General features: G+C 37.6%; 1 protein-coding gene across 2 annotated transcripts in view; it reads left to right on the forward strand.

Annotated features, from left to right (window-relative positions):
• The first annotated feature begins 1764 nt into the window (after positions 1-1764).
• dnajc5aa (DnaJ (Hsp40) homolog, subfamily C, member 5aa) overlaps positions 1765-26523 on the forward strand; it is a 101462-nt gene continuing 76703 nt past the window's right edge. For both annotated transcript variants that reach the window (XM_039735505.1, XM_039735504.1), the window contains exon 1: positions 1765-1929. The gene's annotated coding sequence lies outside the window, so the exon portion shown is untranslated. The remainder of the gene's footprint in view (positions 1930-26523) is intronic.

Consider the following 26523-nt stretch of genomic DNA (forward strand, 5'->3'; position numbering starts at 1 on the left):
TAAGTTAAAAATATAGAAAATGGGTGCTACAAAGTCAACAAGATTTGAGGGTGTTTTTGGATAGTCTCAGTTTCCAGGGATTGAAATCTTACACCAATGATCATGAAAACGTTCCCTATAGCACATAACAGGCACTGCTTTCTTTTTGACTTTTTAACTACTGTGCACAAATGTAGCCTAATCTTAGAAAAAATGGTAACCAATAATTTACTAAAGATCATATTCTGGGCTGCTTAGAACTTTTTTGGAGTAGTCATGTAAAAAACTGTTGAAATCTTTTGGGAACAAGCATAAATGATATTTAGGGAGTGAGAATATCATACTGCATATATTCCACTCTTTGGGATGTTGCTTGATATGAATAGCAACACCAAAAGAAAGATTATGTCTGCAGATTATAAAAAAAAGCCTGCTTATGCAGCATTCAAAAACGTATAAACAGGACTTAATATTGCAAAATGCTGTCTACACAAATAAAGAAAACAGAGATCAGCCAATATATATATTAAACAGATCAATTCAAATACTAACACATTTAAAAGAAGAAAGATACATATATCAAAAGAAAAAGTTCTAGCTTACATTTTAACTGAATAATAATGTTATTGTTTCTCAAGTTTTCATTTTTTCCACCAGTTTCATTAGATTTGCCACTGACCTGAAAGCTCGATTACTTCAGATGGACATTTAATATTTATTAACGGTTTATGACTTACATCACAAAGTGAACCAATCACTAGTAATAGAACTTCATATGATTTCACCTATTCCACACATAAATATATCATATGAAGCGCGACAAAAGTAGTAAAAATCAACTGATTGTAAACATACTTGTAAAAAACAACATACTCTTCCAACAACTGTCAACCTTTTACATTACTTAAAAAACATGAGCGTTTAGGGGGGCACATATCGAGTTGAAGAATGGAAAGATAAAGTTGCATGCTTATCAGAAAATATTTCTAAATGTATCGGCACTGAAAGGGACATCTTGTGGTTTCCAGATCAGTCCATGTCTGCGTAATATTTAGAATCCCTTTTTAAACTTACTAGAACCTTTCGCTAGCAAGATCGTAAAAACAGAACTATACAGTGTTTTACACACATTTTAAAAAACTTATTTTTAAAGAAAACATGGAATTTGGCATGGTTTGATATTATATGGGTTCCATTAATATGGACATCACTTTTTTCATGTTTTAAAAGGCACAATTCCATTTCATTGTTTTGGAGCCTTCATATGTACCTTCGAGGATTCGAAAGCATTAATAAGCACACTCACGCAGATTACACTAGTTTGCCGTTAGTCATCAACCTTACAGCATTAATTTGATTTGAGGGAGTAAGCACTGAGAGTAGGCTACATGCAGACGTTGTATAGACCGTAAGAAATTAAATTACAGTCAGTAATGCTACTCATTGCACTAACATGCCACATAGGTTGGCTCCTGGGTTGCAGATATTACGTCTGATTCTGTCTACTGTCAGGAAGTCACCGAGACCCTGCAAGGGAAAAAGTGCGTCCTGAAAATGGATGGAAGTATTTTTTTTCTTTTTGTGTGTGTTTATTGACCTCTTAGGATCAGATGACTTCATTTTTATTGTATGATTGTTAGTCATTTACTTAAATTAAGGGAGAAAATCTAGCATTCATGTTGTAAAGCAATTTACACGCAATGCGATTGAGTCGAGAAGCGCGTTACCGCATCTGAAAGCGCGCTCTTGCGCCACTCTCTCGTGAACGGGCGCGCCGCTGCGTGACAAGGGACGAAGAGACTCTGCAGCTGCCTGCTTGAATGTGCATTCTGGGGGGATGCGGTGTTTAGTGCTTTAAATATATATTTTTAAATTAAAGGACTCACTTGAGCTAATTCTTGTCGGACGTTATTATTTTCCGAAATACAACAGAAGAAACTGAGTAAAAAGGTAAGAAATGCACTGTTGAGCTAAGCTGGTATAAACCATTCAAACGAATTCCCTTCGTATGGGATTCATTTCTTGTCTTCGGATTTAATGCTGACTCCAGTCTTGCTTTGGTGGCAACAAATATGGATGCTGCCGGCTGTTGCCGATGCAGCAGTAAGATTAGCGACTTTAATTCTGCCCTGACAGGCGGTGCAGAGCAGGCCCGTACCGAGCCGAGCTTTCCTGTCCCCTGCCTTTTCACATGACGCTTTTCTGTTCATTTGTGTGGAAACCAGACGCGGATTTCTCGGTGCGTGCCTTGGGTTTGTAGAAAGGAGTGACAAATGAAAAGCCACCCCGGTGACTAGTGACTAATTCTTAACGGATTTGCATTACCGAATGCGTTTTTTCCATTATGTGGACGCAAGGCACTGTACACGAAGCCAATATCCCATAATCCGAATATAAAAATCATGTGTAAGGTTTAAAATTTATATATTTCAGGTGCCTAATTTTGAGAAGATATATTTCCAGATGTCAACATATATTTGATTTAAAAAATCGATATATCCTAAGGGGCAATTTAAAATGTGCATAGGTTTCATATAATTTGGTTACCTGACATCCAGGGGATTAATTTCATCTTCTGAAAATCCATTCTGAATGTACATACAAATAGTATTATTCATTAAACTTATGAAGTGTTTATTTAACATTTTTGGCCTGACTGCAGAATGCAATATTGATTTATAACCCTTTAGAAAATTAAATTAGACCTATCAATTTGATTAAATACATTTGTTTTCTACAATATGCTTTGTGAGAATGCACATTCATTTTTTTGTCGAGTACAAGAGATTTCCTACTCTCTATCCCAAAGTGCAACAATGTTCATACTGAAAAATATGTTTTGATAGTCGTTAGCTGTTAATATAAATTATTAAAAAAAAAAATCTGAATAATAATTTAATGCTTACTAAATGACTGTGTTTGGCCCAACACTTTAATTACTTTCTGTGGAGTGATCCAATCTTTAAAACTTAATCTTCTTCCTGTGTCCTTTTTACATGTTTTCTGGTTAAAATATTGTGTATATATCGCACTATTCCCTGTCCCATAAGTCAAATACTATTTTTTACCCCCCACTGACTGCCACAGGGCAACAAGAGGACTCTTAGTTTTTCTGGAGCTGTTCACTTTCTGTGACACAGTTCATGTACGGATCTCTATTTTATTTAATTTCTGCTTTTCTGATGTCTGTATATACAGAGGAAAAACACATAAATTCAACACAGAAACTATTCAAGCCGAAAATCAAACCTAAGATTGAGTGCTGTATATCAAGAATGTTAACCCACTATATTTAAAAGTGAAAAGTATGTTGCTTTTGAAAAATTATAACCTGTTAATTCTGATTGCCCACATTAACAGTTTCAGGTCAGGTTTTCATTACACTTGGGCAGTTCATACAAGTGCTTCTATGCAAATTTATTTTATCAAATGTGCTATCTTACAGTCAAGCCTTTACCACTGATGTTACTCATTGTCATTGAGTGCTTATTGATTTCACATTGCCATTTTAACTATATTTAGAGGTTCTCCTGGAGTGGTTTGTTCTTTGTTTTAGTAATGTAGTTAATAGATACTCGACTATTTTGTTAATGCCTCTAGCCATAAAATATATGTCAATGTTTGTTAATTGTAGGATGTATTGTATTGTTTTATATGAAAAGTATTTATTTTCTTCTGACATATCCTTTTTTTTTCTTTTTTCAGTTTTAATCTTTTAATTTGTTTGTGGTACTGCACTGAAGATATTGATATATCATTTGTTTTTCAGACTCAGTCCTTTTTATTTGAAATTTTATTTGTATGGTATACAATTAGTAAATGTTGTTGTTGCTGTCCTATATGGAGCAGTGATAGACTTAGATGCTGATGCCCACTTTACCAGCATTAAGCCATTTGGTTGAATTTTGTTTTTCATTTCGACGTTTTCATTGATTTGTTTACATTTTTTAAATGTAAATCTATTCAAAATATATGAGTTAAGAATTTTGTTTTAGTGTTTTTTGTTTCAAAGCAGAGTTACATTAGATTACATTTAAATCTTATTAACACCTCCCTGCCAAAGACCAGGGCTGAAGATCTAGTTACTTAAGAGCAAGAATGTAAAAAACAAATCATTTACATGGTAAAGCAGGTTAAAATAAAAGGGGAGCCCCCCTAACAATAATGTTCTAAATTCCTATATTAGCCTTTTTTCTCACAAAACAAGGGCACAGAGTGATTTGTAATACCTAAAAATGTTTTTAAAATTTATTTTCAGGGACTCCTATGATTTTAATTTGTGGTTTCAGGAGAAGGGTCAGAAGGATTAACTAGGGGATCACGCAATCCCAGTATTTAAAAACCTTGATTAAGGCTGCAGCAGCATTGTTTGGTTCATGTTTTTATATTTACAGTGAACAGTTCTCATATTTTTAGCATGTCAATGTTCATGTTTCATTTGTATAATATTTTATTTAAACACTTAAAAAGGTTTGTTGATAATTTGTTTTACAGTCAAAGATGACATTGCAGCTTCTGTTATTTTTACCTTAAAATATTTATCAAATGATCCTCATTGTCAAAATGACAGAAAACATAGATACTATTTTTTGTCCATTTTGCCCACCCATAGCTCTGTATTTGTAAAGCACATTTGTGCTGTATTTAGTACAGAATTGTGTTAAATAAAATGAAAGTTAATACAACATAATATTCACAAATTTAGTTAATTGAATTCTGGTTTACAGGGGGCTAGAGCCTATCCGAGCATCATTGGTGGTTGTTGCTATTATTAATAATAGCCAGTGATAATGATTTCCAATGGTTATCATGAAAATCATACACATCAGAAGCTTTGTTAGGGCTGTTTAATGCCAAAATAATGGGCCTACAACTTTTATTTTAATAAATTAGTTACAATTTCAGTATCAACTGCTCATTAAAAGTGATGCAATGTCTCTCTAAAACAAAAGAGTGTATAGATGACTTATAGCCTTGTTGAAAGACATGTTTTCATTGTTTCTTTAATATTTTATATTATCTATCCTTGTTCTGTTACTCTTGTCCTGATGAGGGTAGCTCCTTTTTGGATTCCCAAGCCAACGGTGATAAATCATTCCCTTGTTTCTTCTCGCTGTGTTCTGGGATTTGCTGCCAAGGGACTTTACCTGTTACTCCTCCATCCAGAGGAGCCTTGGGGCATCTCCATCACATACCCAAACCACTTCATTTGTCTCGTAACAAGCACTCAGTTTTTGTTCTGTGTAGGTTTACTGCTACTATAATAAAAGAAAATACAGAGCAACATTGCTACATTATGTTGTACAATGTTTACGTGAAAAGTTGTTATTGGAACACACCTGTATACACTGTATATTGTTCTTATGGGAAGACACAATTGTAGTCAGGCTGAACTTCATGTGTTTGATGAGTAAATGAACATAACAAAACTTGAACTCTGAAAGCTAACTAGAGATTGACATTTCCCAAATTCAAATGAAAAAAAATAGCAGACTTAGAAACTGTAAAACAGCCTGGTGTTCATTTGCTCATTTAAATGTGAGACCTGATAAAGAATACAGGCATATTAATCACATCTCAAGTGCAAGTACAGCTGTTGTTATGTAACACAGCACCTTGCAAAAATACCATTTAACAGAATGGTTTATTACGTGACTGTTGTCAAAACATGAATGATAGTATTCATTACTTTATGCATCGAGTGACAGCATCAAAATAGGTTGGTGAAGTGAGTGTGGGTTTGGGGTGTTCTGTGCGATCACCAGAGCATTAGATGAATCAAGCACAATTGGTAATGCTGTTCCTCTTTGGTGGAAACCTATATACCTGCCATACTTGTACATCCAGAATCTGTAATTTCCTGTGTTATTTTTGACAATAGCAATATCACTTTTAATACTAATGCTATTCAGACACAATCAACAAGTTGTTTTCAAACTTCAGAATACTCCCAATTTAGCAAATTTCTAGGGACACATTTAGGACAAATATCTGTATACACTTTTAGTTTGGCTCACTTACAAAATAATTTGAACAGACAAACTGAAAAAAAATTCTTACATGAGGCAAAAATCAGAACAGAGCTGCTTTAGCACCAGTGTGAACATAGCCTTAAGAGACATCTGCTTGCTTAGATGATCTTTTTCTTTTTTTTCATATTCAGCTACAGCATCTAATGAAACATTAAATGCGATAAAGTGCTAAATATTTGGATGTTAATTCAGGGTATTTACAGGAACTTTGTAGAACTGTTTACTATGTTGTACTCTGTAGTTACCATTATTTGCTCAAGCACTGCATGCATTTATTCTTACAGCTTAATTATTAGCATTCATTTACAGGATACATTCAAATCCTGTTCATCCTTTACACTTTTGCTGAGGAATGTGATTTACCTTTGTATTTTCTCCTCATTTAACAAAAGGTGTGTTCAATGTTTCCCTCCCAGCTGCATCAGTGTGCTCCAAAATTGGTGTCAACCGAACCGGTTGAACCGGTTTAAACATGGAATATGTGCTTAACGTAATGTGCACAGTATGACTCATCTGACAGTGGTGCCATTAGCACTGTATCTCTGGTTGTAAAAAAAGAATTCTCCACAAGAGTTTTTTTTCTTCACAAGTCTTTGGCATCTGATGTTGGTGTCTCTATTTCTCTGTCTCTCTATCTGGGTATTCTCATACATTTCCATTTTCTTTTTATGCAGCCTAGCAAACAAAATGTAGGGTTCTTAAATATATAATAAATAATATATATATAATATATAATAATAATAAATAAATTAATATTGACCTTGGCATTTCTGCCATGTTCCTTTCTCTCATTTTTTCTTTTGAATTATTTTTATCTTGCTCTTGACACACACACATGCCAAATACGTGGCTATGTGCAAAAAGGTGCTTATCCAGAATTGACTAAAAACACCAAAACCTTCATCAGTATATTGTTCTGTAGTATGAGGATGAAATATCTGTAGAAATTGCAATCAAGATACAATGGCGGCTTATTAACATTAATTTTGCTCAAATTGAACATCAAGTGTCAATTTGACTGAAAGCAGAATATCTTCTGGCTTGACCGGAAAAATATAAGCCAGGAAAATCTGCAAATCAAACTGTTGACTGTTGGATAAAATATGTCTGAATAGCCTAGATGTGTTGGACAAGGAACCAAAGCAGAACCTGTGCTGCTGCTTGACTAGATTCTGCTGCCTTCTCCCCACCCTGATGCACAGTCTTGGTGATGTTAAATAGTTTAGTTGAATACAAGATAATTTCATATACTGTCAGTGAACATAGTGCTTCACTTCATTGTTATTACTGTCCAGGGTTACTTAACATTTACATTTATTTATTTGGCCAATGCCTTTATCCAAAGCGACTTACAACATTTCAGATACAATTGGTTACATTTTCTTTCTTTTTTCCAATTGGAGTATCACCGGGTGAAGTGACTTGCTCAGGGTCAGACAGTGTCAATGGCATGATTTGAACTCACAAACTCAGGATTTGAAGTCTAAAGCCTTAATGAATGCGCCACACTGCCTTCTTAAAACAGAGTTTCTCAACCTTTATAGCTTGGTGACCTAGTTTTACCTATTTACGTCCACTAAGGACACACTAAAAGCAGGAATATGTGTGTTTGTGGATAAGGGATGTCCCCCTTGGTGAATTGAGCTTCATAAATGCAAAAGACATATTTGCTTATATCAAAACCTTTACTGCTTCAAAGTGGTTGTATTTCGTAAGTTTTAAAGCTTTTTCATTCACCTATGGGCCCAGGTTGCCATTTGTCCTATTGTAAGCTGCACTAACATATAAAGATTACTATATACTGTACATTGATTTTGAAGAAACAAGTTTGATTTGAAAAACCCCAGACTTATTCTTTAAATGAATGTTTTTTTCTAAACCACATTTATTGTAAAATTGTTTATGGTAAGTGTTTTTTTGCTAATTTGAATCAATGACAGTTAAATAAGATAAGATGTGAATACCAGTAAAAGAACCTCAGATAAACAATGCCCATCATCATTCTTACATGCAACAAGTTTATGAGCAAGGAATAATGAAGATTTCGAAAATAACATCTCTAAGTTATAGAGGTAAAAAGAAGTAAAGAAAGAAGTAGAATTAAAAGAAATGCAAAAAATATGTATCATCATGCACTTTCCCCCATCCATCAACAGCAGAAATTAAAGCCCCAGGTAGCAGGGTAGTGCAGTGTTTCCTGACATTTGGCAGTTTCAGTAGTATTCAAACTGAAATTTTACATCTCTTCTGCTAAGATTTTCTGTTAAATTTATTTTGGTGCTACAAAATCTTGGCAAAATTTAAGCACAAAAATAAATAATGTGAGCAGAATATATAGCAATATGTAAGTTGAGTGTCAAAAACTGTTTCAGGCAGTGGTCCCAGTGACAAAGCAATTTAAAATATGATTGTTTTATCATTTGCAGAATCAATATTATTATATTATTTGATTTACTTGTTATATCACATGTGCATAAGAATTTATTCTCATGCTTTCCTCAATAAAGCAAAGCAACTTTAAATAAAAAATATTTAATAGGACAACATGAAAATATTAGGGTGGTGCAGTGGTAGTGCTGCTGCCTCGCAGTTAGGAGACCCAGGTTTGCTTCCCGAATCCTCCCTGCGTGGAGTTTGCATGTTCTCCCGTGTCTGCGTGGGTTTCCTCCGGGTACTCCGGTTTCCTCCCACAGTCCAAGGACATTGAGGTTAGGTGCATTGGCGATTCTAAATTCTAATGTGTGTGTGTGTGTGCGCGCCCTGAGGAGGGCTAGCGCCCTGCCCAGGGTTTATTTCTTGCCTTACGCCCTCAGTTGGCTGGGATTGGCTCCAGCAGACCCCCATGACACCGTAGTTAGGATATAGCTGGTTGGATAATGGATGGATAAATAAAATATTAAGCATAAGGTGGCAAATGCAATCTATATTTCTAAACGAAGGTTGTATATATGCACGGATGCCAGACGTACCGAACGCGCACTGCGCCTCAGCGCCCCAGAGTCAAACCCAGCGGCTTCCCAGAGTCAGTAAGTGGCGCCCAAACAACACAACACGACCTGTAAACTAAACTTGAGGTAAAGTGTGCACGCCAGGTTGTATATATGCACAGATGCCAGAGGCCACAAGCAAGCCGTACACACTAACACCGCCGCCCGAATGCGACCGCTCACACCACCGCATATGCCACCTTCGTTTAGTAATGTAGCTGCCCAAGCCCGGATCTGCCGCCATGGTCACTTCAGCAAATGACTTCTAGCTAACGACACAGCCATAGAAAAACAAAAACGAGACCGCATGGATATAAACAATGAACGCAGGCGCCTACATCTCGCTTCTGAAACACCAGAACCAGATGAATCACGGCTCCAAAAAGAAACTGCTTTAGTACAAATATGTTTATTTAGTTAAATGAAAACTTTCCCAGGATGCACCCACCCTCCATGATTGTTCTTCCCTCCAAATATCGGAGGCAACAGAAAGTGATTGCCATTCTTGGAAAGAATCGTGGGTTTGCTGGTATACAATATTGAACAGCAATGCAACAAAAATAGCTGCATATATTATTTAGTATTGCTGTCATTCAGAATCCTGCGATGGGGCAGTTTTAGGGTTAGATTATTGTAAGTCTTCTATGGTGATGTTGGTTGTTATGTATTTCACAACGCTGAACAAAGTGTACACCGATTCTAAGTGAGGTGCCGAAGCAAAATAAGCACCATATCTTAACAGTACAATCGAAAAACAGATACATGATGCAGTTTGAGATATTCATGGAAAAAGTGATTCACAGTATGTCCATATTTGATGCAGCATACGTAGTAAACATTTCTCTGTATGTGAGGAGGCAGGGTAACTCAGAAATCTGAGGGAATGGTGCTTGATGCATCTAGAGCACTGTTTCCCAACCTCGGTCCTGGGAACCCCTGTGGCTGCATGTTTTTGTTCCAACCAGATTCCTAATCAGTGACACCACCTGATATCACTGATCTCATTTAATTAGCTGGTATTCTATTTCTTTTACTCTACATTCAGAAAAGCACAGCAACATAATTTTTACATTTATAAAACATTTAGAAATATTTCTGCTTTTGCTATAGATTTAAATGCTTAACTCTCTTTTGTTGATTTCATTATAGTTTGCCCTTTCTCTTTGCAGCTTTTCCCCTTCGTTGTATCTTATTAATGGCAATTAAAAATGAGCAGAACAGACATGCTGGCAAACAACACTGAATAATCAAAGGCTGCAACTACTTTAGCATCAGACTCACTAATTAGTAAATAATTGATTAATTAAACAGTTAGAACACCTAGAAAAGGTAGAATAAAAATCAAGATGAAAATATTGTTAGTAGTCCAATTAAAAACAGAAGCAGGTTTAAACAAAAACCTGCAGCCACAGGGAGTCCCCAGGACCGAAGTTGGGAAACACTGATCTAGACATACACTGTATATTAATGCCAGCATGGAACTCACAACAAACAGTGGTGAATATTGTGCATCTTTCCACTGATGTCTGTGACATACCATTTTTAATGATATTTTGGGCTAGGTTAGGTGACAGAGCATAACAGGTAGAGGGTTCCGTATTTAGATCAAAATATTATATCCCATTGTAATTAAAGTAGTATGTTAAGTGTACGTACTGTGAACGTGGCCCGGACACAGACAGGCAGACGTGTTCTTTTTCCACCACCACATGTTTATTTACAATATTTACAAAAGTCTTATGTGCACACAAACCCCCCAAAGTCCTGACCACCCAACACCTTTCTTCTTCGGGCCGCCTCTACTCTCTCTTCTCTTGCCTTGTCCTGCCTCCACCCGACTCCAGCCTCGAAATAAGGGAGGCGGCTCCTTTTATCCACACCTGGATGTGCTCCAGGTGGTCCCCGGCAATCACCCGCCGACATGCCCCAGTGTTGCGGAAGTGCCAGCTGTCCTCCTGGAAGCACTCCGGGTGTCCCTGCTTCTCTTACCCCCCAGCACTTCCTGGTGTGGTGGAAGTGCTGAGGTCCAGGGCTCCCAAGGCATCGGGGCACCCCCTGGCGGTGACCATGGGCCCCTTTAGAGTTGGGCTTCCAAGCCCTTAACCTGTGGCCCCCAAAACAACCAGGGTGGCGGCCCCCACGTGATCCCAAATGGGCGCATGCCCTCTTCCGGTCCCTCAAGGCGTCCTGGCCGGGTCGTCGCCCTGGCATCCCTGACAGTACTCTATATGTGTGAATCATTATGTGCTTCTTAAACTGGCTTTCTCAACCACTGACAGGACACAGAATACGTTACATTCATGATATTATAGCTCCCTGAACAATTTAAATACTAAGAGGTATACTTGATATCATTTTCATAATGATAGGGATTAAAGCATATATTAAACATGGGGACACGATGGTTCAAAGATTGTTCTTGCCTCCTGCATGAAGCTTGCTGCACTGTGCGCGACCTTCGATGAAATAATTTATTGCAGCAGTACTGTCTCTCTCAAACATACTAACCCCCGATTCCTATCCTTCCTTTTCTTTCTCCAAGTAACCAATCGACACACAATCAGCTCTGTAATAGATGTCAAGCCATCTGTAAGCTTAGAACATTGATTCTTCAAACCTTTTATGGAACATTGAAATATCTTCGTAGTACATGTTTAATTATTCCATCCATCTATCCATCCAGGGTTGTGCCAATCCCAGCAAGCATACAGCGTGAGGCAGGAACAATTCCTGAATGGGGCGCCAGCTCATCGCTACCGCTGCACCACAGTGTCCTCACATGTTTTATTATTAACAAAATACATTATTAAAATGAAGTTAAAAATGTATCTGTATAATGTAATATACATACTTTACTGTATTTCTTCTTAAAAATGATATCAAGCGCTCTAAGAAGGTAGCGCTTGGCAATCTAAATTGACCTAGAAGCCAATCGTCATCATATGTATATATGCACTTTATAAAGTGGCTCAGGTTGCGCAATATTATAACTGTAGTGCAAGTTTACAGTGAGGTGACTGTACTTATAAGTACAAATAGTTCTACTAGGAGCACTTGATGGACTGATCGAGTGCATTTAGAGCACTTGGAATGAAAGTGTTTCTAAACTGTGAGGTCCCTACAGGAAAGGCTCTGAAGTGTTAGTCGTACTGTATGGGAGAAGTTCAATTAGACTTTGCGCATGGCTGAGGCTGCGTGTGATAGATGCTGTATCCCGATAATTCGATCAGCTGCTGTAGAGGTGTGATTCCAAATTCAGATACAGTGGAATCTCGTTTCACGAACGTCTCGGTACAACTCGGTTTACGACCAAAAAGTTCGCCAAACTTTTGCCTGGGTTCACGACCGCACACTCGCCATATGAACAAGCCAGTTTCCCTTTCGGTTTGTACATGTTCAGTCTCTCCCTGTGTATTTCCTGTGAAGCGAGCAAGAGAGAGAGAACGAGAGAGCGTGACACACACACACACACACACAGCGCGAGAGAGACAGACGCACACACACACAGTCAGGGCGAGAGAGACAGATGCATACACACAGGCAGTGCGAGAGAGACGCGCAAACACACAGGCAGCGCGAGATAGAGCGCGACACACACACACACACAGAGGCAGCGCGAGAGAGAGAAGCAGACACACAGGCAGCGCGAGAGAGAGCTGGACGCATTAAGGTAGGAAGGCAGTTAAAGAATGCACTGGGCTTGATTTTGTTTTCATTTCTGTTTCCAGTGATTGGTTTGTAGCATGCATTGTTGCAATGTTATTTTTCTTGGTGGTTTATTAAATTACGGATTTTTTCAAATGTTCATTTTTTGCCCTGTGCTTAAAACTCATTAAAAAAGTACTTTTAGCCAGCGGTTGATACTGCTATAGTGCAAAGTATTGCAGTGTTAGTTGTCTCTGTTGTTCAAGGTTTTCTCAGTGTTATTCAATGTTTTTACATTTAGTTTACTATTACGCTGTGCATTCTGTGGTTTAATTAACTATATTTGTGCTTAAAAATGTAAAAAAAATATATATTTACATACAGTTTGTATGGTCTGGAACGTATTAATTGTATTTACGTACAATCCTATGGGGGAAATTGCTTCAGTTCACGACCAAATAGGCTTACGACCAGAGTTTTGGAACGAATTATGGTCGTGAACTGAGGTTCCACTTTACAGTGGATTAAATACTCTGAGTGGTGCACTGAGAGTGACAACGGTAAAGCAGCATTGGTATATGGAATAGTTTGGCCATTCCGTGCACCATTATATAGTTATGGGTTGATTACAATTAGATGGCTTAAACTAATAAACGATATGCAGTTAATTTCAGGGTATTTAATGAAGCCGCGTCAGGTATGTGAATCTAAAAAATAAAGGGAAACCACACAGGAACAGTAGCACTGCTTTGACGCTGGGTGCCGCCAGTTTGCAAAACCGAGTGGAGAACTTGCGTATGCAAGGGATTGAGCTGGCGTGAAAATGTGCATGGCTTTATACCAAGTTTAGTTTTTATACATTGTGACGTGAGCATGAAAACAGGAATTTTTGTGTGTACGCACCATTTATACATGAGGTCCCTGGAGTGTGCCATCTCTACTTAGCATTTTAATATCTCTACAGATGTTAACAGATTTGTAGGGAATCCATATGAAAGTGTTTTTATCAGTCCAAGTATATCTGCAAAGTATTCAGAAAACCTTTAGTATGGTGGCGCTGAAGTGAAATGTGCAAAAACAAATTAGAAAACACAAAAACAAATTGGAATATGCAAAATCAAATTGAATGCATAAAAACTAATGAGAAAAAGTAAAAATGCAGTGAAAGCTATGTCATGATTCAATCCCAGCTTTTCAACAAGTGGTGTGGTGGAAGCGAGAATGCTGAAAGGTAAAAGAGATCTTTTATCTTTTTTAGTTATTTTTATATACTTTGGCAGAAAAAATAATGTTTGCTTAACTTCAAGCACTCTCTGCTAGAGCATTATTTAATCTATTATAAACATAATTTGTAGTGAAGCTATAACTTAATGCCAAAAGCACTCCTCTTTGAAAAATGTTTACGGTATTGACGTAATTTTTATCACACTAGTATACACACTACTGGCATGTATTATTTAACATGCTCAATGTGGTGTTTGTTAGACAAGTTGTATTCTTAGTATTATTAACATTTCCCATCAACAACATTTTAGTATTAGGTGTGGACCTAAAATGTATTGTTAACGTCTTGGGGGTGAGAGAGAAGGAGAAATGGAACCAGCTGCTTTAAGCCAGACTGCTGGGATGTGGCACTAAAAATTACTGTTAGCTTCTTCATTAAGCCACCCAGCTCCATTTCACTTCTCTCACCCAGGGTCAGAGGCGAGCCATATGCCACACTTTCCCCCGATTCCATGAGCCATCCCAAGGCCAGGGTCACCCAGTGCATCAGAACTGATGAGCTTCAACTGCCAGGCAACACACAATTGAGACAGTACTGTGTCTGTGCCCCCTTATACTTGCTACTCATGGGCTTGCTTTTATACATGGTTTCTCTGAGTATTTTCACTCCTTCAGACAGTGTGCATTCACTGGAGAAACATGTCCCTCTCACATTCGGACCCAGGGGCGGTATAGTATTCTCATTACTGTGCATTATTTGTGGATGAAACAGAAAACTATTTCACTCAAGTTATTTGATATCACCATATTTAGAAAGTGAGTATGAAAAGAGCCAGCCATTCCTTTTAGTGTATGACAGTTTTATGTTAAGTCACAAAGTTTTTCATGTACAGTATGTCTTCATATTTTAGTTTGGTCACTGTTTTAAATGCTACCAAAAATACTAGCAAAGCCAGAGGTTAAAAAGAAAAGGAAAAAAAAAGCGAGTCAGGCGGCATGTCACAAATCAATTATGGGGTCTTAATTGGTGGTGTGGTGGATGTAGTGATGCAGAATATCTCCTGTCTATTTAGGTATTTTTGACATATTTGACATAAAACCTTTTATATAACTGCCAGAGATCCATTGAAAGTTTTACACACTTATGTTTGTCAGCCCTGTACTGACTGCTTGGAAACCATAACATAATGCTGAGAGTGTGACAACAAGCTACTATTCATACCAGAGTGTTGCAGTCATCTGTGACACATACAACAATTGATTATTTTTAACGTGATTTCTTAGTTGGCTGATTTTAGACCAGACTGTTATATCTGATATCGAGGCATCAAATTAATTCTTCTGCTGTTTTATCTCAGTAGAGTAATATATGTATTGCTCTACTTTCCCCTATTGTATTATTAATATGCAGCCTTAGAATGCCTAATCTCACAGACTTACCACTCTATATAACTTATCCCCACCTTCCCTTCTATATCTATAACCTCAGGCAATTAGATGTAGTAAAAAGACAAGCAGGAGTTAAGTTACACATAAAATAATGTATTACTGATAATATTCATAAATAATAACAAAATGCAAAGTACATTTGAATATTGGCAACCATACAACCTGATAAAATGGTGATGTGTAATTCAGGTGGCACACAGACTTGCAGTTACTTAAAATGTCTCTAGTTAAGGCATCGTTGGTGCTCAGCTTTCAGCCACATGTCTGTTCAATATGGCTGCTGAGCTGTGCTCTTCATTGTGTTGTTTTCATCATCACAGGTTAGCAAGAGAGATGCTTCTTCCATCATATGTTGGTGAGAGAGAGAGAGAATGTGGTTGAGCAAGTACATTTATAGATGTTCTCTCCAATTCCTAGAACCAATAGGACATCATGGTACTTAAAGGCCTCTGAGACAAGCCAATTCCAAACAGCCATATCTCAGACCAATGGGAGCAATAGTACATTTAACACCTGCAACCCCCCCAAGACCATATGTTAAGCTAACCTGGCTTTATGTGGGGGATCAAACTGGTTTAAGACACATCCCCCCAAATCCTGTCATAAAATTACAAAGAGACAGTCGTAAATAGGGTTGGGGGTTGTGCAAACACGAATACCCCTCACCACTTGGTTTGCCTAAATTATAAATAAAGACATACAAAACATTTATCAAGTTATATGCAAAATCTTACATCACAACAAATGCATACAGTAGACATGTCAGATTTCTACTGGATACAAACCCATTTACGTAGAAACCCCAGTCAGCACTGAAACTGCTCTGGCAGAGAGTGCTTGAGGTTAAGCAAATGTTATCTTTTCGCCCATAGTGTATTAAAATACCTAAGAAAGATAAGAGATCTCTTTTATGTTTCAGTGTTCTCTCTTGTTTGATACCACCCTTTAAAAGCTAGCTTTCACTTTTTTTTCCACTTTGATTTTGGGTTATGCACTGCTCTTTTTGTTTTCATACTTCCCAATTTGTTTGCATAGTCATGCTGCTCCATTTGCATTTGTTGTTTCTGATTTTTTTCTTTTGGCATATTCAATTTGTGTTTGTGCTTAGTCATTTGTTTTTGTGTTTGCAATTTTTTTTGTGTTTACTGGTTTGTTTTCTCATTTGTTTTAGTGTATTCAATTTATTTCTGCGTTTTCTGATTTGCTTTTGCATTTTCTCATTTGTTTTTGTATATTCAGTTTGTTTTTTGCATATTCTATATATTTTTTGCATATTCTGTTTTTTGCATTATCCGGTTTGTGTTTCCAGTTTGTTTTTGTGTTTTCTGATTTTTTTTGCATTGATTAATTTGTTTTTGTGCATTGCACTTTAGGGCCTCCATACTTAACCCTTCTTCAGTTACTAACAAATGTAGGCAAAATATTCAATTCATCTTAGTTCTCAGTTAAAAAACATTCAAATTAAACATAAACGTATGAAGCTCAAGACAGCTCACTTTGAGAATTTGTATCAAGCTTTACAAATTAAATTGCACTGAAAAATGATAATTTAGTTGTTTAACTATTTCATTGTTTTCATTGTTGCAAGAGTCATTTATTATTTTACACATTTGTTGGTATTTTATTATAATTCTCCATCCATCCAATGTTTGACAGCTTATTTTAATTCCAAGCCACTGTTCCTGGCAGCACTAGACACAATCCATGAACTGACCCATATTAGGTTGCTAGTAAATTATGTGTATCATCATCTTTAAATATTTTAGTTTGCTTTGTATATTATTACATTATGTTTAAGTGTACTGTGTGAAATACAAATAATATTTTTCATTTCTATTTGTTTATCTTTCAGTTCATGTTTTGTTGCAGTTCCTGCAGTGAGTGACCTTAATAAATGCCTGAAATCAATTTGAGAAGCAATACTTCTGTGTAGATCACAAAAAACATATGCCAGCTTAAAAGCTTCTGTGTAGATCACAAAAAAGCATACACTATTTTGGTTTAGGTTAGAACAGAAACTACCCTTTCTATGGAGCACCTTTGCCTTTCTGTGCTTTTAAGAATGTCACATATAGTTTCATCTGTTGCGAGGTCTTGTTACCAGAGAACTGAAATTGCCTGATTCATTAATGGTTTCCCTTCATTTTATGTTTTCTGTGTGAATCTCATGGTTGTGTGTTCAGTCTCGCCAGTTGTTATACTTAAAGGCTAATTGCTAGAGATACTGGGTGAGCTATGTTCAGTACGTTGTCAACAGAATGTTGACTTCTTGAGAAGTAGATTTGTATACCAGCTTTTAACCTTTATTTTGCTTATTTTTCTGCTTCCTTTAGTTGGTTTTTGGAAAGCTTGATAGCTGGATTCAGAGACTGTACCTTGCAGAGGGTCTCTTATGCTTTGACATTTGTGTATGCTTTATGGAAATGCCTGGTTACTTTAAATTTTAATGATAGTCCAACAATTAATTCTTTGTGTTTCTTGAAACATACTTTAACCCAGGGATCCCCAAACTACTGCCTGCAGGAAGAATATGGCTCTAGACTGTCACCTTACTGGCACTTTAAACAATAACTGCAATGTGTGTAGTCTGGCCCGCTGAAAATTAAATTCCCAAACATAGGCCTACATAAATGAAAGTACAGTAAATGCTATTTAGGCACCTGGGTCCACTATAGAAATGATTAAAAAATATCCATATAACATCCCATGATCATTTCACCCTGACTCATTAAGTGAATCCTAAACTGCGTTAAACAATGTCAAAGAAAAGAAAAATAGATTCTGAGTGCAGGATATTCAATCAACAGTGGACCAATGACTATTTTTTGTAAACTGCAAGGACAAAGCCATTTGTCTCATATGTCAAGAGTCTGTAGCTGTCTTCAAATAATACAACTTGTGTCAGCACTATGAATCTGGGCATAAAGAAAGATACAATTGGCTAACGGGGCACGTGTCAGAAAAAATCTCAAAATTAATTTGCCAAGGAAATCTAAAGAAACTATTTTTCGCTAGCACTTGATGAAAGAAATGTTTGTGATGTGGTGGGACTCAACACACAATTTCATGGGAAGGGGAAAATCATTGGTTATATGCATTCATATGTAAAAACATCTGAACTAAAACTGAGCCTCTTTCTTAAACAGATAAGAGAGGAAAACTTCTGTCATCTTCCCAATTCCCAAAACGGGGGAGTAAATGCTAACATTACTTAAAGTTATTGTCTGCTTTTTTTTCTTTTTTCATTTTTATTACTATTTAATTTAATATTGTTTCTTTGTATCAGTATACTGCTGCTGGATTATGTGAATTTCCCCTTGGGATTAATAAAGTATCTATCTATCTATCTATCTATCTATCTATCTATCTATCTATCTATCTATCTATCTATCTATCTATCTATCTACAGTGGTGTGAAAAACTATTTGCTCCCTTCCTGATTTCTTATTCTTTTGCATGTTTGTCACACAAAATGTTTCTGATCATTAAACACATTTAACCATTAGTCAAATAGAACACAAGTAAACACAAAATGCAGTTTTTAAATGATGGTTTTTATTATTTAGGGAGAAAAAATCCAAACCTACATGGCCCTGTGTAAAAAGTAATTGCCCCTTGTTAAAAATAACCTAACTGTGGTGTATCACACCTGAGTTCAATTTCCGTAGCCACCCCCAGACCTGATTACTGCCACACCTGTTTCAATCAAGAAATCACTTTAATAGGAGCTGCCTGACACAGAGAAGTAGACCAAAAGCACCTCAAAAGCTAGACATCATGCCAAGATCCAAAGAAATTCAGGAACAAATGAGAACAGAAGTAATTGAGATCTATCAGTCTGGTAAAGGTTATAAAGCCATTTCTAAAGCTTTGGGACTCCAGCGAACCACAGTGAGAGCCGTTATCCACAAATGGCAAAAACATGGAACAGTGGTGAACCTTCCTAGGAGTGGCCGGCCGTCCAAAATTACCCCAAGAGCGCAGAGACGACTCATCTGAGAGGTCTCTAAAGAACTGCAGGCCTCACTTGCCTCAATTAAGGTCAGTGTTCACGACTCCACCATAAGAAAGAGACTGGGCAAAAACGGCCTGCATGGCAGATTTCCAAGACGCAAACCACTGTTAAGCAAAAGAACATTAGGGCTCGTCTCAATTTTGCTAAGAAACATCTCAATGATTGCCAAGACTTTTGGGAAAATACCTTGTGGACTGATGAGACAAAAGTTGAACTTTTTGGAAGGCAAATGTCCGTTACATCTGGTGTAAAAGGAACACAGCATTTCAGAAAAGAACATCATACCAACAGTAAAATATGGTGGTGGTAGTGTGATGGTCTGGGGTTGTTTTGCTGCTTCAGGACCTGGAAGGCATGCTGTGATAGATGGAACAATGAATTCTACTGTCTACCAAAAAATCCTGAAGGAGAATGTCCGGCCATCTGTTCGTCAACTCAAGCTGAAGCGATCTTGGGTGCTGCAACAGGACAATGACCCAAAACACACCAGCAAATCCACCTCTGAATGGCTGAAGAAAAACAAAATGAAGACTTTGGAGTGGCCTAGTCAAAGTCCTGACATGAATCCAATTGAGATGCTATGGCATGACCTTAAAAAGGTGGTTCATGCTAGAAAACCCTCAAATAAAACTGAATTACAACAATTCAGCAAAGATGAGTGGGCCAAAATTCCTCCAGAGCGCTGTAAAAGACTCATTGCAAGTTATCGCAAATGCTTGATTGCAGTTATTGCTGCTAAGGGTGGCCCAACCAGTTATTAGGTTCAGGGGGCAATTACTTTTTCACACAGGGCCATGTAGGTTTGGATTTTTTTCTCCTAAATAATAAAAACCATCATTTAAAAACTGCATTTTGTGTTTACTTGTGTTATATTTGACTAATGGTTAAATGTGTTTGATGATCAGAAACATTTTGTGTGACAAACATGCGAAAGAATAAGAAATCAGGAAGGGGGCAAATAGTTTTTCACACCACTCTATCTATCTATCTATCTATCTATCTATCAATGATCAGATATGATCAGCTGAAAAACCACAAGTTGCAGTCCAAGGTGAAAAATGTGTGTAGAAGCCTTAGAAATGGATTCCACAAATGATTTTGAGAGCTTCATGTACATGCAAAAGAGATTTAATTGTTTCAGAACCCTTTTGCCACAGACATTGAGATTGTTGATCCTGTTTACTAGCTGGAACTGGCAGAACTGCATAACTGTTACAGTTTGAACAGTACCTTCAAGTCAATCAGCCTAATTCATTTCTGTTCTTCTCTCCCATTTGAGACTTGCCCTAATCTTAAAAATACATGTACTGGAAATGACAGCCATTTTTGTAAGTGCCTAATCTCTGAGCTGACCTTTTCCAGAATAAAACATATCAAATCTCCACCAGATCCAGACTCACTGTGCACACCTGCCTCACCTATGAGGACTGGCATTGATAAATATGGAATCTGGAAGACTTTCTTGTCACCCAAAAACACCCAGACTCATAGTACTCATTGATTTAGTTAAGTACTAAGATTAAGTATTGTTGAGGTTGCAGGTTATATTGTAATTTCATTACATTTCAAAGAACTTGATTAATTTCATGATAAATAAATCGCCTCCCAAATATACCTAGATTTATGGCATTATGCCCATATATTTTGTATCCCAACTTCGACCCTTCATAGTATGAAGTACAGTAAGCTTGGCCCCTTGTTTAAAAAGTTTTAGGACCCCATCTTTAGCGCTTACTGTATATAGTGAGGAACATAAGTATTTGAACACCCTGCGATTTTGCAAGTTCTCCCACTTAGAAATCATGGAGGGGTCTGAAATTAACATTGTAGGTGCATTCCCACTGTGAGAGACAGAATGTAAAAAAAAAAAAAAAAATCAGGAAATCACATTGTATGATTTGTACAGAATTTATTTGTATTGCACTGCTGCACATAAGTATAGGTGCTGGTCATAAAATTAGAATATCATGACAAAGTTGATTTATTTTAGTAATTCCATTCAAAAAGTGAAACTTGTATATTCGATTCATTCATTACACACAGACTGATGTATTTCAAATGTTTATTTCTTTTAATTTTGATGATTATAACTGACAACTAATGAAAGTCCCAAATTCAGTATCTCGGAAAATTAGAATATCAATTAAGACCAATGCAAAAAAAGGATTTTAAGAAATGTTGGCCAACTGAAAGGTATGAACATGAAAAGTATGAGCATGTACAGCACTCAATATTTAGTTGGGACTCCTTTGGCCTGGATTACTGCAGCAATGCGGCGTGACATGGAGTCGATCAGTCTGTGGCACTGCTCAGGTGTTATGAGAGCCCACGTTGCTCTGATAGTGGCCTTCAGCTCTTCTGAATTGTTGGGTCTGGCGTATTCCATCTTCCTCTTCACAATACCCCATAGATTTTCTATGGGGTTAAGGTCAGGCGAGTTTGCTGGCCAATCAAGAACAGGGATACCATGGTCCTTAAACCAGGTACTGGTAGCTTTGGCACTGTGTGCAGGTGCCAGGTCCTGTTGGAAAATGAAATCTGCATTTCCATAAAGTTCGTCAGCAGCAGGAAGCATGAAGTGCTCTAAAACTTCCCGGTAGACGGCTGCGTTGACCTTGGACCTCAGAAAACACAATGGACCAACACCAGCAGATGACATAGCACCCCAAACCATCACTGACTGTGGAAACTTTACACTGGACCTCAAGCAACGTGGTTTCTGTGCCTCTCCTCTCTTCCTCCAGACTCTGGGACCTTGATTTCCAAAGGAAATGCAAAATTTACTTTCATCAGAGAACATAACTTTGGACCACTCAACAGCATTCCGGTCCTTTTTGTCTTTAGCCCAGACGAGACGCTTCTGACGCGTCTCTTGTTCAAGAGTGGCTTGACACAAGAATGCGACAGCTGAAACCCATGTCTTGCATACGTCTGTGTGTGGTGGTTCTTGAAGCACTGACTCCAGCTGCAGTCCACTCTTTGTGAATCTCCCCCACAGTTTTGAATGGGTTTTGTTTCACAATCCTCTCCAGGGTGCAGTTATCCCTATTGCTTGTACACTTTTTTCTACCACATCTTGTCCTTCCCTTCGCCTCTCTATTAATGTGCTTGGACACAGAGCTCTGTGAATAGCCAGCCTCTTTAGCAATAACCTTTTGTGTCTTGCCCTTCTTGTGCAAGGTGTCAATGGTCGTCTTTTGGACAATTGTCAAGTCAGCAGTCTTCCCCATGATTGTGTAGCCTACAGAACTAGACTGAGAGACCATTTAAAGGCTTTTGCAGGTGTTTTGAGTTAATTAGCTGATTAGAGTGTGGCACCAGGTGTCTTCAATATTGAACCTTTTGACAATAATTTTCCGAGATACTGAATTTGGGACTTTCATTAGTTGTCAGTTATAATCATCAAAATTAAAAGAAATAAACATTTGAAATACATCAGTCTGTGTGTAATGAATGAATCCAATATACAAGTTTCACTTTTTGAATGGAATTACTGAAATAAATCAACTTTGTCATGATATTCTAATTTTATGACCAGCACCTGTATTTGAACACCTGAAAAATTCAGTGTTAATATTTGGTACAGAAGCCTTTGTTTGCAATTACAGAGGTGAAACGTTTCCCGTAGTTCTTGACCAGGTTTGCACACACTGCAACAGCGATTTTGGCCCACTCCTCCACACAGATCTCCTCTAGATCTGTCAGGTTCCGGGGCTGGCGCTGAGCAACACGGAGTTTCAGCTCCAAAGATTTTCGATTGGATTTAGGGCTGGAGACTGGCTAGGCCACTCCAGAACCTTGATATGCTTCTTACAGAGCCACTCCTTGGTTATCCTGGCTATGTGCGTCGGGTCATTGTCATGTTGAAAGACCCAGCCACGACCCATCTTCAGTGCTCTGACTGAGGGCAGGAGGTTGTTACTCAAAATCTCACAATACTTGGCCCCATTCATCCTCTCCTTAATACAGTGCAGTCGTCCTGTCCCCTTCGCAGAAAAGCACCCCCAAAGCATGATGTTTCCACCCCCATGCTTCACAGTATGGATGGTGTTCTTGGGATCCAACTCCTCCTTCTTTTTCCTCCAAACACGACGAGTGAAGTTTAGACCAAAAAGTTCTATTTTGTTCTCATCTGACCACATGACTTTCTCCCATGCCTCCTCTGGATCATCCAGATAGTCATTGGCAAACTTCAGACGGGCCTGGACACGTGATGACTTGAGCAGGGGAACCTTCCGTGTAATGCGTGATTTGAAACCATGACGGCATAGTGTTCTACCGACAGTGACCTTTGAAACTGTGGTCCCAGCTCTGTTCATGTCATTGACCATCTCCTCCTGTGTAGTTCTGGGCTGATTACTAACTTTCCTTATCATCTGTTAACCCCACGAGGTGAGATCTTGCATGGAGCCCCAGTCCGAGGGAGACTGACAGTCGTCTTTAGCCTCTTCCATTTTCTGACAGTTGCTCCAACAGTTGATCTATTTCCACCAAGCTGCTTGGCAATTGCCCCGTAGCCCTTTCCAGCCTTGTGGAGGTCCACAATTTTGTCTCTGGTGTCTTTGACAGCTCTGTGGTCAGCCCATGGTAGTAGTTGGAGTCTGACTGACTGTGGGGTGGACATGTGTCTTTAAAGAGCTCAGAGAGGTGCTACTAATTAAGATTACGAAGTGGAGTAGAGGTGGACTTCTTAAAGGCAGAGTAACAAGTCTTTGTGAGCCAGAATTCTTGCTGATTGCCAGGTGTTCAAATAATTATGTGCAGCAGTGCAATACAAATAAATTCTGTACAAATCATACAATGTGATTTCCTGAATTTTTTTTTACATTATGTCTCTCACAGTGGGGATGCACCTACAATGTGAATTTCAGACCCCTCCATGATTTCTAAGTGGGAGAACTTGCAAAATCACAGGGTGTTCAAATACTTATGTTCCTCACTGTAAACCAGACCTTTTGTTTTTTGTTTAAGTTTGATTTATAACCTTCTCTCAGATCTTTGTACTTTTCTGTCATAGCAGTAACATCACCCTGTACTTCTGTGAGTATGCATTTTGTAAAAAAAAAAATTAGCATGTCAAAATGCAATCTATGACTAAAGTAGTTAGACCCAGAACCAGTAGTCTAGTTTCAAAAAAGGAAACCACGATAAGAATTGTTACAGAAGTACCTTTTTTGGTTACCTCAAAATATGCGTAATTCCACTATAGCACATTTTGTCAAAAGACATATAAGTGAAAAAGGATACCAGAATTATAAAAGTCACATCCACCAGACCATTGGGTGACACAGTGTGAGGTACCAGCACCATCTTTAGTTGGTCAATGCTACTTCACAGTGTACCACTCTATTGTTCATTTGGAGCTGGTTTTTAATGTTGACATTGCTAGATATAAATGGGAGAATCGCAGGGGAGAAATTCAATGAAAAACTTGACTCACTTATGTCTTATGTGTTTGTCCACTTAGGTTTTAAGTATTTGCTTACCCACCTATAATTTATTTATCCATCCATTCCTTCATTTTCAAATCTGCTTTATCTATCCCAGGATTATAGGTGTCACAAGACTGGAGCTATATCTTTTAGTCCACCTTAATCTGACTATTTTATTAACCTTGAATACTAAATCAACCATATTATATTATCATTAAAGAATTCTCATAATTTTTTAGCTAAGCTGTGAAAGGGTGCTGACTTAGCCTGAAGAAAAATGAACTCCAGATGCAGGAGGCATATGATTATTGTCCACCAGCAGCTAATCTTAAATGCAATTAGCAAAATTGATGTATACTTCCATTAGTGAATTAACTGGAATGTGCACCACTGTTTAAGCAATTTAAATAAATACTGCAACCAAAATTATACATTTTGTATCTGTTGCAGATTTTCTACAGTAATGGCTGAGAAAAAATGTTTTAATTTTATTTTCATGAAGGGCAATGATGACAGATTTCCTGATACAAAGGGCTTGAGTTAGTATCCATATTGAACAAGAGAAAACTCAAATTGTCCGAGTCATAAAATCCAAATTTAACTATCAAGTCATATCCTCAAAAACCCAAAACATTCTATTTTTGCAATTACATTGTAAAATAAATAATTTCTGAAAAATTGTTTTGTGCATGACAGTGAAGCATGCTCGAATAAAGTAGGGATATTGCTGAACTCCTCCCCGCACAATTTTGGTTAAATAATATAAAATAGTGCATGTCCAGATTATAACAGTCCTGTCTGTCCAGTGCAACTTTTATGTGACAAGACATAAAAGTATCTTTAATGCTACAGAGAGAATAATTTAATTAAGTGTCTGGTAGAAATGAATGAGACTGGAGAATTGCTGTTTCTCTGTCTGTTATTCCCTACACTTGCTCATCCTCTTTAGGTCTGTAGCAGTTCTTAGTTTGTCTGTTGCTGTCTATATCTTGTGTTACATTTTTTTAATTTGCTTGTTTTGAAATTGCACATTTTATGCAAGCTATGTTTGTGTATAAAATCATATTTTTGAAAAAAAGGTGTGTGAGCAGTACAATACAGCGCTATATATATATATACACACACACACTACAGGTCAAATGTTTTAGGACACCTTTGTTTTTTCAGTTTTTATGGAAATGCTATTTCATGAAATCAAGACATAGAACAAATAAACCATGGCAAATAAAAAAATAAGTTAAGAAATCATTAAGTGTGCACAACTTTATTCAGATTTTTGATTCTTCAAAGTAGCCACATTTTGCTGCTATAACAGCCAAACTCTGGTAACACTTTTGATTCCAAATGCCAGTCACCCTGTGCAAGTCACCAATAAACCAATGTATTCCTCACGTCCCCTTTATACCCTCTGATCTCCCATTTCAATTCAGATGCCTCCAATTTCCAGTAAGGCTCTGCTGCGCGATGACAAGTAATAAGTCTCAGGCACAGACCCTACAAAATGATGCCATTGATTTCAGGCAAGATTGCTTTTCTCCTGGACAACTATATGTTGCATTCTCAAGAGTGAGCTCGCGTAGCTTCGTCATATTACAACCGGAGTGCAGCCAGAAACTTTTAAGTGCCGGGTCTTAGCTAACATTAAATTAAGCCGTGGACATCGCAGCATCACACAAGAGAGCAGCTCACGTGAACTTAATGAACGCAGTATGAGTGATCACTTCCATGCATCAAACCTGTTCAAAAAATGCATTACACAA

This window comes from Polypterus senegalus, chromosome 14, assembly GCF_016835505.1.
Source record: "Polypterus senegalus isolate Bchr_013 chromosome 14, ASM1683550v1, whole genome shotgun sequence".
Lineage (NCBI taxonomy): Eukaryota > Metazoa > Chordata > Cladistia > Polypteriformes > Polypteridae > Polypterus > Polypterus senegalus.